At 33.9% G+C, this 14,901-nt stretch overlaps 1 pseudogene; it reads left to right on the forward strand.

The window, feature by feature from the left end:
• Window positions 1–495: 495 nt before the first annotated feature.
• The window catches only part of LOC130049155 (transient receptor potential cation channel subfamily M member 2-like), a 54,349-nt pseudogene continuing 39,943 nt past the window's right edge, over window positions 496–14,901 (forward strand).

The raw sequence follows: 14,901 nt of genomic DNA on the forward strand, positions 1-14,901 counted from the left end.
CGACCTTACCCAGAAGAAAAACAAATGAAAAAAATAAATCAATATGAAAAGTAGTGTACACTATATAATAACATCCAAGTTGGAAGCATGTATGTATTTGCAGTGTCGATATTTCCCATAACATAAAACTCATTTAAGGAATGAAACTTTTGATTCTTTATTTGATGCATGTATCAAACGAAAAATTGGACTAAAAACTTCATCGATGCGCGTAGCGCCTTGATGAAAAAAGTTTCCCGTCCAATTTTTCGTTTGATACATGCATCAAATAAAGAATTATTTCTTTTTTTTTAATTATATAATTAAGACAGAAAATTAAATAGTTTCATCAAAAAGCTTTAATTAATCTTTTTGAAATGACGCGTAGGAATACCTATACGTAACAATGAAAACAACAACAAAACAACAAAACTGGCTGTGCGTTCGCATTGAGTGAGGTAGTCTCTGTGCAGAATTAAACGGATCATACGCCAGAACTATTTTAGTATATTTTAAACAAAAACTGAGTTCATAACAAATCACTTGTCGCGGTAGACAAAACCTGTCAGTGGTGCATACAACATAGACTAGCAACGGAATCGAAAATCGTGCCTTTGTTCAGGAATAAGTGTTTACATGTATTCAACAAGCGATTATATAAAATAGTACGTGCATTTAGAACCTTTTTTGGCAGTGAATTCTAATTCCATCTGTTAATATCTTAATTTCTTGACATTTTAGCCAGAATTGTGAGCTTTTTGCTGCTGAAATGATATTTAGATGATAGCTATGGTGCATAGAGAACCATTTGTCAAATTTCTTTATCTAAATATATGTTGACCACAACATTCTTTTGTATATATTTTGCAAAACATTTTTTGATTACCAAGTAATACACGCCGATCAAAAAATAGAAATAAAAAAAAAAAAAACGTAATGAAGCAAATGATCGTTTCATTGTAATACTTATTTTCCATAGCATACATAAGCTGAAACGGATTTACATTGGTCGGATAACTTAGTAAGCCGGTGTGTTTTATCGCGCTAATACATCAGTGTTTCAAACATGCCAATTTGAACAAATTTTAGGTAAATTTAATGTTTGCACAGAAATAGAGATTGTCCTTTTCTGTAAGCTGAATAACGAAGTGGATATTGGTTTAACTGAATATATTAATCTTTTGTTACAAACAAGTTTTCGAAGAGTTGCATAGTTTTGTTATTGCTTTTGTTTATGCTTGATATTGATGCACAAGAAGTTGTTGGAATTATTACAAGCAGTGCTGCTTAGCAACACAAAGAATGCTAATCATATGCTTAACGTTATTAAAAAAATTAAAAAGTGTGCCTTTGACATCAAATTACTGAATGACAATAACCGTGCGAGGACCGACTTATCTGTTGACTGAGTTTTAACAAAGCTTGCTTTATGATCTATAATGAATCCCTTAATATTCCTGCTTATGAAAATACGCTATTTTTATCCTTTAAAACAGATTGGGCCTTTTAATTTAAATAATTGGTCTTAAAAGTATCAGATTTACAAAAGATTTGAATGTGGATAGGTAGAATGGACATAAATGTTTACGAATTCGTTTTATACCTGTCATTGCTATATTTACTAATGTTTCGTCATTACGAAATAAAAATCTATCAGGTGGTTTGATTCCAAATCCTATATTCATATATGAGGCAACCTGAAATATGCGTTATCCTTGTTTTTAACAGGGGACATAATGTATAAAAAAAAATAACCTTATGGTTGCTGATTATGCACGTTATGTAGACAAAGTCGTACTTCTTTTAAGCTCAGAATAGGTCCTCAGTTCCTTTGGTTTGTTGTAAGAATCGACTGAATGGGACGGTCCTTCGCATGAAACCGCAAAATCTCAAGTTCCGTGTCACAGCATATGTGACAAAATGAATATCCCTTCTGCTCAAAGGCCAGAAGTTAGGAGCATGGGCCTAATTTTGGCAGCCTTCCATCATGTATATTGACGTCTCCATGTGAATGAAAGCTTATCGAACAGAATGTTAAACAGTATACATGTACAACCAACCAGTCGTTCGCTCAGTGGTAGAGCATTCGCTTCGTGATCGAATATCAATTCTCCAAACCTAAAACGTCAAACATAGATTGTGATCTGCCTTACGTCAAACATTCGGTATGTAGATGCTCTCAGATGTGTCCTTAAGAAACCGATCGACGTGCCGTGTCGAAAAGGACATTAGTAGGTTAGTTTGGCCTCTCACTGCTACGAATGTAAGCATTAAGTATAGGTTTAGAACTGTGGTACTTCACGTACAGTTGGTGATGCTTCAATATGAGTAATAAATCAAGACGGGGCATAAAGCAAATAAAATAAAATTGAAAACGGGGACAGACACGGGTCCTTCAAATGTTGGATATGATAAGAAGTGAAATGCTTTAAACATGTATTTCACGTTGGTATATTTTAAGTACATTTGTTGAATTTTCAGTCATTCAATAGGCATTTCCTCTATACGTTTTATGGAATATGAATGATGGACAGAGAGTTTGAAACTTCGGTCCATAAACCAATTATCAGACGAAAACATATACAAGTATGATCTGTATACTTTAAAGGATTTTAATATACAAATTGGTGGATTTATATTTTTGCACTAGGACAAGACGTGAAGAGTCCTAGAGGTGAACTGTGAAGAGAAAAACAACAACCAAAAACTAAAAGGTATGTGCATACGACATATCAAGCGTTGGAATATTTGATTTTATTAGTTGTCCTATTGCAATTCGTTGTCGTCGTCCGTCGTGCGTTAACAATAGAACATTTTAAACTTCTTGATAACTACCAATGCAATTATTTTCAAATTTGGTATGGAGCATCTATGGGACAAGGAAGGCAAACATTGTAAATTACAGGACTCCGGCACCCCTGGGGCCTTAAGGGCGGGACAAAAAACTGCCTAAAATAATGTTTGCATAAATTATGCATTTAAACGTGCAATTCTTAAACGTTTTACGAACTATATGTTGCTAGCGCTGAATTTAGATCTGTTGTAAGGAAGTGATAACGTTCACATCACTTTGAGCCTAGTACCAGCATAAAGGAGTTGATAAATTACAAAAGACACGAACAAATAGACTGTCTAATTTTCGGGACGACCTGTCACGACCTGATACACGTAAAACGCAATATACCTGAAAAACGCAAAAACCGATACGATAGGATTCACAAACTATAGAACAAGAAAAAAATTGCAAGAATAACGTTACGGGTAAATGCAACGGCGTGAAGTCTCCCCCTCCACGAACATTATATCTATGTCTTCTATGCGCCTATTGTGATTGGCACATTTAAAATTTCTCTCGCTTAATATATCAACCTTGTGTTTAATCAGTGTCGCATTTTGATATTTCTGAACGAAAGGATGCAGTCAAGGCTGGATGTATGGGGGCTGCCTTGGGATCCTTGGTGAATCAAGGAAAAAACGGAGGGGTACCCTCGAATTATTGAGGTTTGGCAAAGTAAATCTTACATGCTTTTTGGACATGTCTATATCATATTGGGGAGGGAGTGGTAGTGTGTTCCTGTCGTTGGATTCGTCATTGCTAGTTACGAATAATACTGGAAGTATGTGAAAAAGTATAAGATTTTCAGTAATTTTATTGCTAAGATATATAATTTGTTTTGCAAATAAGCTTTGAGCCATGCACAATGTATTAAATGTTGTATACTAAGGAAAAAGGAGATAATGCATGAAATTATAAGATAATTCTTTATCATGCTCAATGTCACAACCTTAACTTTCTGACTTTATATTCCCTAACTGTTCTGAATCTACCCCATGAAACGAGATTGTATTTTACATAAGTAAATCACGAGTTTATATTTCATTGCATTTAATAAACGATACATTAGCTATGATTGCATGTATAGATGTCGGACGTGAGATGTTCCTGGGAGAGCATTAAGAAAAATGTTAACAGTACCCCGACCATGGTGTTTTCCGTCATTGGTGATTCAGACAGCTTTGTTCCAAGACCCTGGGCCAAAACAGTGTTCCAGACAGCATTGATTGAGGCAGCTAAAAGCGGAGGGGGTAAATAATACAATTTCGTGTAGTAAAAGTTTCATTTCATGATTAATGATGAACAATTAAGAAAATTAAGATTCTTGATTCACTGTGAAGTTATTTTAATGCGTTCTAAACAATAGGCCACATATACGTCCTTAAAGAGCACTTGAAAGTGAACGTGTTATCGGCTATTCGGTTTTTATCGGACATTCAGTTGAAAGTGGTTTCTGACTGATAAGTTAATTTGCTTAAAATCATTTTGATTGTCGTTCATTTGGGACATGGCAACCGGTTTGCGTTAAACCGTGAATATCAAAATTCAAGAAAAATGCGCGGATGTATTATATAGTGTTGATGTAGAAGAATAGGAAGTTTACAAAAGTAGAATTTACCAATTTTGTGAGGCATTTAGGTCACAGTTTTTATTGTAAGCAAATGCAACCCGACATTTTCTGCAATGCATCAACCATTACTTACTGTCAAATACATAACATATGGTCAGTGTAATTGAAAAAAAAACCTTTGTTAATCTATAAGCAACATCTTTGATTTTAATTCGTTATCAGAAACCCGTTGATTGTTGTCAATGTTATTGGAAACTCCAGTTTTGGTTGTCGGTAATTAGGTTAGTTTTAATGTAGAGGAAAGGAAGAATCACATGAATCACTCAGCATTGACCATTTAATGCAATATATATGGAATGAAAAAGGGTATAAAGACTTCTCTTCTAATAAAAAGTGCAATTAATTGCCTTTTTTGTTTTTATAAACAAGTTGTATGATCTCTTCAACGGATACAAAAATATGTGGCGTTTTTCATATTTTATCTTATAACAGAGACATAGAATACTCTGCCGGCGCGAAGCTGCCTATACGCAAATATGCAACTGCGTGCACATTATTTGAGAGAGAGAGAGAGAGAGAGAGAGAGAGAGAGAGAGAGAGAGAGAGAGAGAGAGAGAGAGAGAGAGAGAGATAGAGAGAGAGAGAGAGAGAAACTTTGTCGTTAAGATATTAGTGCCTAAACTAACTGCATTATATAATTCCGGTTTAAGATTTAATCAGCATCATACTGTCCATTCAATCATCTTCAAATCATTAACATCATGCTGTATATCATTTTAATGTACATAATATAGTGTATGTACATGTAGTATATAGATTAGGATATTATTTATTCTTGGCACACTGATTTTGACTACAGATAACTCCGTTTAACTGATTCTTTCAGAAAAATAATAAATTGTCTTGACTGTATGATATGACGAATTATACAAATATTTTGAAAAAAGGTACCTGTAAACAAATTAAAGCTGCAAAATTACATATATTTTAATTTGTAGTTACATATATGAAATTTGGAAGTTTAAATTGACCAAAATAAATTCTTAAATGTTGTGCAAATATATTAGTAATACAATTTATGTTTTAGTGAACTAAAAGAAAATAAGAAATTTAAATGCTGCTTACCTTATAAAAGGCACCCAAAACTGTCAGGAGTGTGACAAATGACATTTAAACATTTAGCATTTATTTTGATGCCTAAATAATAAACTTATTTTCCTATTTTACAAACGTTCCAGATCCAGCGGAAGAAGGAATTGTGAAATAGCTATGGTATATCAAATATCATAGCTACTGAAATCAAATTTATAAATGTCAGGAGTGTAATACTTATAACACAATCCCATCATGTTCATTCAAAATAATGTATTAGTCTGTAAAATCATACAGTGTGTTTTATTTGAACACAAACACAATGTTTGTAGTTTTTCTTAAAGCAATAGAAGCTGTAACCGATGGTATTTTTTTCAACTATTCAATTATGCACCAAATAAGTTGGATACTACGCAGCAGTCTCTATCAAGTTAATTCATTATCAAATATATATTTTTAAACGTCTATATGAAATTAAGAAGCACAATGACCATTTCCACCCTGGGAATTAAGATAAATTAGATATTATTATATGTTTGTTGAGTTTTTATTGTTGGACATTACAATTGTTCATTGTCTTGAAAATGTCAGGAGTGTGACAGATGGGTATATAAGACAACAGGGATCGAATATACTGCAGTATGTTTTACTAAAACAAAGATCAGTTGTAGCATAGTTCCCTTATTTTTTTTTTTCTAATTCTGCTTAACATAGGCTAATGTTCAGATAGTTTTCTTTTTATAAAGAACTGGTTTTTTTTTAAATATATCAACTTTGTTTATGGTTGACAATAATATTATACATGTACACTATATATGACTTTATAAAATTCAAAAGAAAATCATTAATCTTTAAGAAAATCAAATACTTAAGATTACTTAATTAGACAATGAAGTTTTTCATAATCGGGTCAGGAGTGTGACAACTTTGATTAGAAAAAGACTATTTTCAAAAGCATAAACTTGACTAGAGCACATTTCTATTCATCTGACTTTTACAACGAATAATTTGTTTTAAAGACTGATTTTGAGAGAAATGTAATTTCAGATAAAATTAGGTGTTTCTTCTAATAAAACTGACATTTATTTAGGCAGCATTGGACGAAAATTTCATAAAAATTAGACTGCAATTTTTCACATGACAACTTTTCACACAAATATCAACTTTTTTCAAAGAAATATAGCAAGTCTTAACATTTAAAAAAATGACAGCTAGAGTTTTTGTTATATTGTTGTTTATTGTTTTATATATATATGACTACCAAAACATGTCAGGGGTGTTATAAAACATAGGGGTTATTTTCAAATTGATATATATGAAAAGTAATCGTTCCCCTTATCAACTTGCTTTTTTTCTTCATTTGTAAACCAGACATACACAATTTATAATCAGGCTTTTTACTCAAATATTTTAAGATTTTAGATATGAAATAAAAAAAAAAAAAAACAATTATAACTGAAAACCTTAAAACATGTCCAAAATTTAGGGGTGTTGTAATTTTTTTTAAAACTAAACAGTTGAATTTATATGTAATGCTAGGTACCAAAATGTTTCTCAAAACAAAGACAATTTGCAAACACTGTTACTGGGGACGAAACATGGGTTCACTATTTCGAACCAGTAAGAAAAAATGGAAACAAAATATGACTAACTAAATACGGTATAAGGCCTGTGGTTGCCAAAGGGACCATAAACACAAAGAACATTCTTTATTACATATTCTTCTCATGTGATGGTATAGCCGTACAAATTCCGGTGTCAAAGGCCAAAAGTGTTACAGGTCGGTATTACCGAGATGTTATATTAAAAAACTCAAGAAACGTTATCATAAACGATGCCCGGTCTCATGATTTACGCATGTTCGTCTACTTCATGATAATGCTCCATCGCATACATCTGAGCTTGTGAAGCACATTTTGAAGTCGGAGACCAAGGTTACCGTCTTGCCACACCCATCATACTCTCCAGATCTACCCATATGCGACTTTTTCCAAAACTTAAAATGTTCTTATCTAGTCGTCGTTACAATTCTCAACAACCCTTGGCTCAACCATGAGTCAGTGCTTCAGAGGTCTACCTAAATCAACGTACCGTGACGCATTTCAGAAATGGATTCAGAGATTGAAATTATTTAGTTCAAACCTCGGATAATACTTTGAAGGGATGTAATGTTAATGTCACTATTTGAGTCGAATGCTTTTGAGATATCGTGCAATACAAATTACATATCGAACAGCCTTTGTATATGTGGTGTGAAATCCAAAGAATGCAATGAAAATGAGAAATGTGTCGAAAGAGACAAATACCAAACAATCGGGAAAGAACCAGTGCAATAGCATATTCACAAATGACCTGTGAATAAATGTGCTAAGTGGATGACAAAAAGCCTTTTCTGCATAAGTTGCAGAGTAAATTGCATCGGTACCAAATTACATGTTGTGCCTGGTCGAAAAACATGTCCTTAGTTGATAGAGAATGTTTGTACCGTCAAGTTAAGGTTTGATCACGAAGTACAAAGGGGTGTGTATTTAGCCCTGTTCATCCATCTCGTGACAAAAAACATAATCGTCATATTTTCCCAAACGAGGTCATCATATTTTTCCCATACAAAGTCTTTAACCTTTTTATTATAAATTTTCAATTTCATCTAGAAACTAACAATAATTAACATTTGTTATTGGTTTAACTGAGTAAAAGATGAAAAACACGAACAGTTTGAAAATTAACCCCGTAGTAATCTATGGGCGTGATAAAAAGAACGGTTTGTGTATGGGTTGTGACGTAATGTTTGCGGGCCGGAATGTTTCCGAGCATATATCGTGTAATAGATACCCGCAAACTTTTAAAGAAAAAAGACGAGATGCAATTGAAAGTATATAATAATGATATATTTTTTTCCGGATCTCTTAGTATTGTAGAATGTGAAAGCTTTTAAGGTGAAATAAAGGGTCTGCATATATGTTACAGAGTCTTGGATATTGTACCGAGGTCATGATGATGGAGTCTCCGATATTATACGAGATGCTTATAGTAATTATGGGGTCATGGAATTTGGTGGCAAATCTATGAAGAAGGATGGTGATAGTGCTACAAACATCAAGACATCAATCAATCATGTTGAGCGACATGTGAAACTCATCAGCATTGCGGCGAATCAGGTAATAAATACGGAAAGGTAAATTGAAAGTGAATAGGGACAAGTTTGTCTTTATACCTCACCTAAACTAAATATTTCTTCACCCAGGGCAGTTATGTTGATATAGGAGTCCCTGCCACCTTTTGATATTGTTAAACCTTCATTAAACATTTCAGACGATTAAAAATATATCGCCACTGGAATTCAATGAAGCTCAGAGGGAAGGAGATGATTTTTTGCTGAAGTTTGAAAAGTTTGTCTCTGAACAAGAAGTATCATTTTTCAGTGAAGACATGCATTTCAGTGAGTAACGTATACATTCGTTTTAAGATGTATGTTAAAAATCATCATGTGAAATAATGATATAACATCTCAATATATTACTTAAAAATTGAGAATATTATTTATTTGATTTATGAATGCATTTTCCATCAAGATAATTTATTAATTATCTCAAAATCACAATCAAGGGAGATAAATCTTTAAGTTGCATAGACTGGTATGAACATATTTTATCCCATGAATAATCATAAAAAAATATATTTTCATTGAAACTTAGATAATGTATTTACTATTCTATGGGATGAGGCTTCGATATACATGTACACTGCATATCTAGTTATTTTGATATGAATATTGCCTCTGAAATTTACATACGATAGTCTGAAATAGTATCTATTAAAGTCCAACTCAACTGCTCACTCTCAACAAATTAAGCAAGTATTCTGATTATGAAATAAAGTGTAACTTGATAAATTCACCAATTTACTCTACATATATGCAATTGACCTATGCAATCAATGAGGTTTAAGCAAAACTATCATTCTGTACCTAGCCTTTCTTTCAGGAATATTATTAAATTTGCAAATATATTTAGACTGGATATATTAATTGACATTTACGAATTATGATAATTGGTAATGAAGTACTTACGAGAAAAGAAAGAAGTCTTTGTTGAAGGTCTTAGTCCAAGTTTTCAATATCAAGTTACTATTAAGTATGTTCTCTCTCACAACCAGAAAAAGAGTGCTCAATTTTCAAGGTAAAACCCAATGACCAAAGCGATAAAAAGTAACCGAAAGCAACTTCACGGAACACAACCAATGAAGTTTATGAACATTACCTGGCCTTTGATATCTGCCTTAGGGTAATAACTACTAAACGTGTTCACCGATATGTACATATATATACATATATATATTCAGGAATGCCAGTTCCAATTGCAATCATTGTATGTGAAGGCGATATCGAAACCATTGCACACGTATCTGAAGCACTGGAACAGAAACTTCCGGTGATCATAATTAAAGGCTCAGGAAAAGCTGCAGATTTGATAGTGGACTACATGGAGAAGTACGAATATTGTTCTGCCTCGTTATTAAGAAGAACAAATTTCATATTCATGTTCCCCAAACAAAGTTTGAAAACATATTGTTTTTACTCTGTTTCTTATTATTAGGGTCTTCCGTCTTCAGCGGAAGATCCTTCTATTATTCTATTGTTGATTTTTCACTTTTCTTCTTCTTATTATTAGGATCTTCCGTCTTCAGCGGAAGACCCTTCTATTATTCTATTGTTGATTTTTCACTTTTCTTATTATTATTATGTCACCGAACACAAAGTGTCGGATACATATTGTTTTTGCTCCGTTTCTTATTATTCTTATTATGTTTCCGAACACAAAGTGTCGGAGACATATTGTTTTTGCTCCGTTTCTAATTATGTCTCCGAACACAAAGTGTCGGAGACATATTGTTTTTGCTCCGTTTCTTATTATTCTTATTAGGGTCTTCCGTCTTCAGCGGAAGACCCTTCTATTATTCTATTGTTGATTTTTCACTTTTCTTATTAGGGTCTTCCGTCTTCAGCGGAAGACCCTTCTATTATTCTATTGTTGATTTTTCACTTTTCTTTTTATTATTATTATTATTATTCTTTTTTTTTCTCCTTACCGATTTTGTGCAGAAGATTTCTCGGAGATGGCTGGATCGATTTGCTTCAAATTTTCAGGGTTGATGCGTTGCCATTAGAAGTTTATACCGCCATTTCAATTTTTGAAAAATCGCTTCCGGTTGGAAGTTATTCCCCTTTTATCGATTTTCAGATGACCATTTTGTCCAGACAAAAACTCAAAAACGACATAAGCTAGAGTGCTGAAATTTTCAGTGATGTTAGACGACATGTTGTAGTTGTGCACCTGGGTTTTCAAAATTTCCGGAAGTGTCGAGTATGGAAGCTCGGTAGGGGTCGAAAATGGAGTTTTAAAAAATGTACAAGTTTTTTCCACGTTTTAAATCATAACTTTTTACTCGTAAATATTTTGTTTAGACATATAAAACAAAAGTTGTACAGTTTATTGAGATCTTTCGTGCCATATCAAGAAATGGGTCCATGGGCCTCATGGCTCGCCTGAACCATTGAATTTCTGTTACAATGATTAACTTTTGTCTCACGAAACTTTTGATAAGACATGTAGAATAAAAGTTGTTCAATTTTGCAAGATCTATCTAATGATATTTACAAAAAGGCCTCCGGGCATCATAGCTCGCCTGAACAGTCGAATTTGTAACACAATTAATAGCATTAATAACTTTTTTCTCGAGAAACTTTTGACAAGACATGTAGAACAAAAGTTGTTCAGTTTCGCAAGCATTAACTAACGATGTTAAGAAATAGGCCTGCAGGTCTCCTGGCTCACCTGGACAGTTGGGTTATTGTTGCAATCTATAAAATTTTTGTCAAGAAACTTTTAATAAGACATCTAAAACAAAAGTTGTTCAGATTTGCAAGATCTTTCGAACAACATTATAAAAAAGGCCAACGGGCCTCATGGCTCGCCTGAAGAGTTTGCTTAGTGTCACAATCGATAACTTTTTTCTGGAGAAACTTTTTATAAGACATGTAGAACAAAAGTTGTTCAGTTTCGCAAGTGTTAACCTAACGATGTTATGAAATAGGCCTGCGAGTCTCATGGCTCACCTGAACAGTTGGGTTATTGTTGCAAGCTATAACATTTTTGTCAAGAAACTTTTAATAAGACATCTAGAACAAAAGTTGTTCAGTTTTGCAAGATCTTTCGAACAACATCATGAAAAAGGCGAACAGGCCTCATGGCTCGCCTGAACAGTTTGATTAGTGTCACAATCAATAACTTTTTTTCTCGAAAAACTTTTGATAAGACATGTAGACCAAAAGTTGTTCAGGTTTGCAAGATTTTTCAAATTATATCAAAAAAGAGGCCCACGGGCCTTATGACTCGCCTTAACAGCCTGATAAATGTCACAATAAATAACTTTTTTCTCAAGAAAATTTTAATAACACATGTAGAACAAAATTTGTTCAGTTTTGCGAGATATATCTAGAATGATATTTTTAAAAAAAATAGGCCTCCGGACGACATGACTCGCCTGATCAGTCGAATTTGTATCGCAGTAAATAACATTATTAACTTTTTTGTCGAAAAAAAAGGCTGACCCCTTTAACTAGTGGCCGAGAACCGCAGAGATTCTTTAATTTATAACACTTAAATGATCAATATTTGTAAAACATTACCGAAGCTAAATTGTACGTCTAGACAATATATTTGTATCATTATTTATGAACGAAAATCCCAGTCAAATTCTTATCTCATCACATCTAAAATTGGATGGAAGACCCACTCGTTGCTCGCAACGAGATCGCATCTAGTTTTTATTCTTTTCTTCTTATTTTTCCTCTTCTTTAGTGAGAAATTTGTCCGACCGATTATATGAAAGTGCTTCGACAGATCCACTTCAAACTTTGTGAGCTGATAGGGGGTCATTAGGAGGGATGCATTCAACTTTTCAAATTTTCAAAATGGCCGCCGTTTCAAGATGGCGGCCAAAAACGTCAAAAATTCAAGGTTGTCGGATTTCAACCAAATTCTATTTTTAGGGTAATTTAGTGACCCCAAGTTCATTTTCACCATCAAAAATTTTTTTTAAGCCGCCATTTTGAAAATGGCCGCCATATACCGAAATATTTTAAAGTGTTAAAATATCTACAAGATTTGGGTTCTGGGGTTAATGGAGGGTCCACAGTTCATTTCTAGCATCAGAATTTTCTTCCAATCAATTTTCAAATGTTTCAAAATGGCCGCCATTGAAGAAAATGGGGCAAAAAAAACAACAAGTCCGTCGGATTTCAACCAAATTTAGTTTCTGGGGTTTATGGAGGATCCTGAGTGCATATCTGGCATAAAAAACCATTTCTGACATGAGGAGGTGTTCGGAGGCATTTGTGTTGGCATCTCAACAAAGTTATAGCTCGTTATTATTATTTTTTCTCCTTACCGATTTTGTGCAGAAGATTTCTGAGATGGCTGGATCGATTTGCTTCAAATTTTCAGGGTTGATGCGTTGCCATTTGAAGTTTGTACCGCCCTTTCAATTTTTGAAAAATCACTTCCGGTTGGAAGTTATCCTCCTTTTATCGATTTTCAGATGACCATTTTGTCCGGACAAAAACTCAAAAACGACATAAGCTAGAGTGCTGAAATTTTCAGTGATGTTAGACGACATGTTGTAGTTGTGCACCTAGGTTTTCAAAATTTCCGGAAGTGCGGAGTATGGAAGCTCGGTAGGGGTCGAAAATGGAGTTTTAAAAAGTGGCCAATGTTTTTCCACGTTTTAAATCAGAACTTTTTACTCGTAAATATTTTGTTTGAATATATATAACAAAAGTTGTACAGTTTATTGAGATCATTCGTGCCATATCAAGAAATAGGGCCATGGGCCTCATGGCTCGTCTGAACCATTGAATTTCTGTTACAATGATTAACTTTTTTCTCACGAAACTTTTGATAAAACATGTAGAATGAAAGTTGTTCAATTTTGCAAGATCTATCTAATGATATCAAAAAATAGGCCTCCGGGCGTCATGGCTCGCTTGAACAGTCGAAGTTGTATCGCTATTAATAAGATGAGTAACTTTTTTCTTGAGGAACTTTTAACAAGACATGTAGAACAAAAGTTGTTCATTTTCGCTAGCGTTAACTAACGATGTTAAGAAATAGGCCTGCGGGTCTCATGGCTCACCTGAAGAGTTGCGTTATTGTTGCAATCTATAACATTTTTGTCAAGAAACTTTTAATAAGACATCTAGAACAAAAGTTGTTCAGTTTTGCAAGACCTTTCGAACAACATCATGAAAAAGGCGAACGGGCCTCATTGCTCGCCTGAAGAGTTTGATTAGTGTCACAATTACTAACTTTTTTCTGGAAAATCGTTTGATAAGACATGTAGAACAAACGTTGTTCAATTTTGCAAGATCTTTCAAACGATATCAAGAAAAAAGTCCACGGGCCGTATGACTCGCCTTAACAGTCTGATTAATGTCGTAATCAATAATTTTTTTCTCAAGAAAATTTTGATGAGACATGTAGAACAAAATTTGTTCAGTTTTGCGAGATATATGTAGAATGATATCAATAAATAGGCCTCCGGGCGACATGAGTCGCCTAATCAGTCGAATTTGTATTGCAGTAAATAACAGTATTAACCTTTTTCTTGAAAAAAGGCTGACCCCTTTAATTAGTGGCCGAGAGGGGCAGAGTGTCTTTAATTTATAACACTTAAAGACCCCAAAAAAAAAACACCGTACGGTTGCTCCACGGATGACTGAATGTGGGAGGAGCTTATCCATCGTCAATGTTATTTACCTGGAATTTACCTGGCCAAGAGATCGGTTGTTGTGTATATTTTTATGATATACACAGGAAATTTCTCAGGTTATTACAAATTATGCTTAGTGTCTTGATTTGTGCAACAACAAAAATAATTAAAATTTCTACCGACATGCATACCGCATTTTTATTTCCCGTAAACCTTCAAACTTGGTCATATTTATGTATTGCAAATGACAGGTTTAGCCCATTTCTAAACCTTTGCTTTTTAAAACTTCTAATTAAATTGTTATATATCGTATATAAATATTTTCCTATATATAATATTACCCGGCGTTTCCAGGCACTTCCTGGTGTCCTGGGAGTTCGCGGTGTCGTGGGTGTAGTAGGTAAAATATCCATGTTTCGAGAGAATGAATAAATTCAAGTAGATCTGTGTACATGTACAACCAAATGAAGAATGGTCAAGATACCCCTCAATATGGGCCGTCTGTAGGGTTTCTGTAGCTGTAGTGTTTGCGTAATGGTAGTATCCCAAACAGAAGCTGACACGAAGTCTTCCCCCCTCCTCTCTCTCTCTCTCTCTCTCTCTCTCTCTCTCTCTCTCTCTCTCTCTCTCTCTCTCTCTTTATAAACATAAAACC

Source organism: Ostrea edulis, chromosome 8 (genome assembly GCF_947568905.1).
Source record: "Ostrea edulis chromosome 8, xbOstEdul1.1, whole genome shotgun sequence".
Classification (NCBI taxonomy): domain Eukaryota; kingdom Metazoa; phylum Mollusca; class Bivalvia; order Ostreida; family Ostreidae; genus Ostrea; species Ostrea edulis.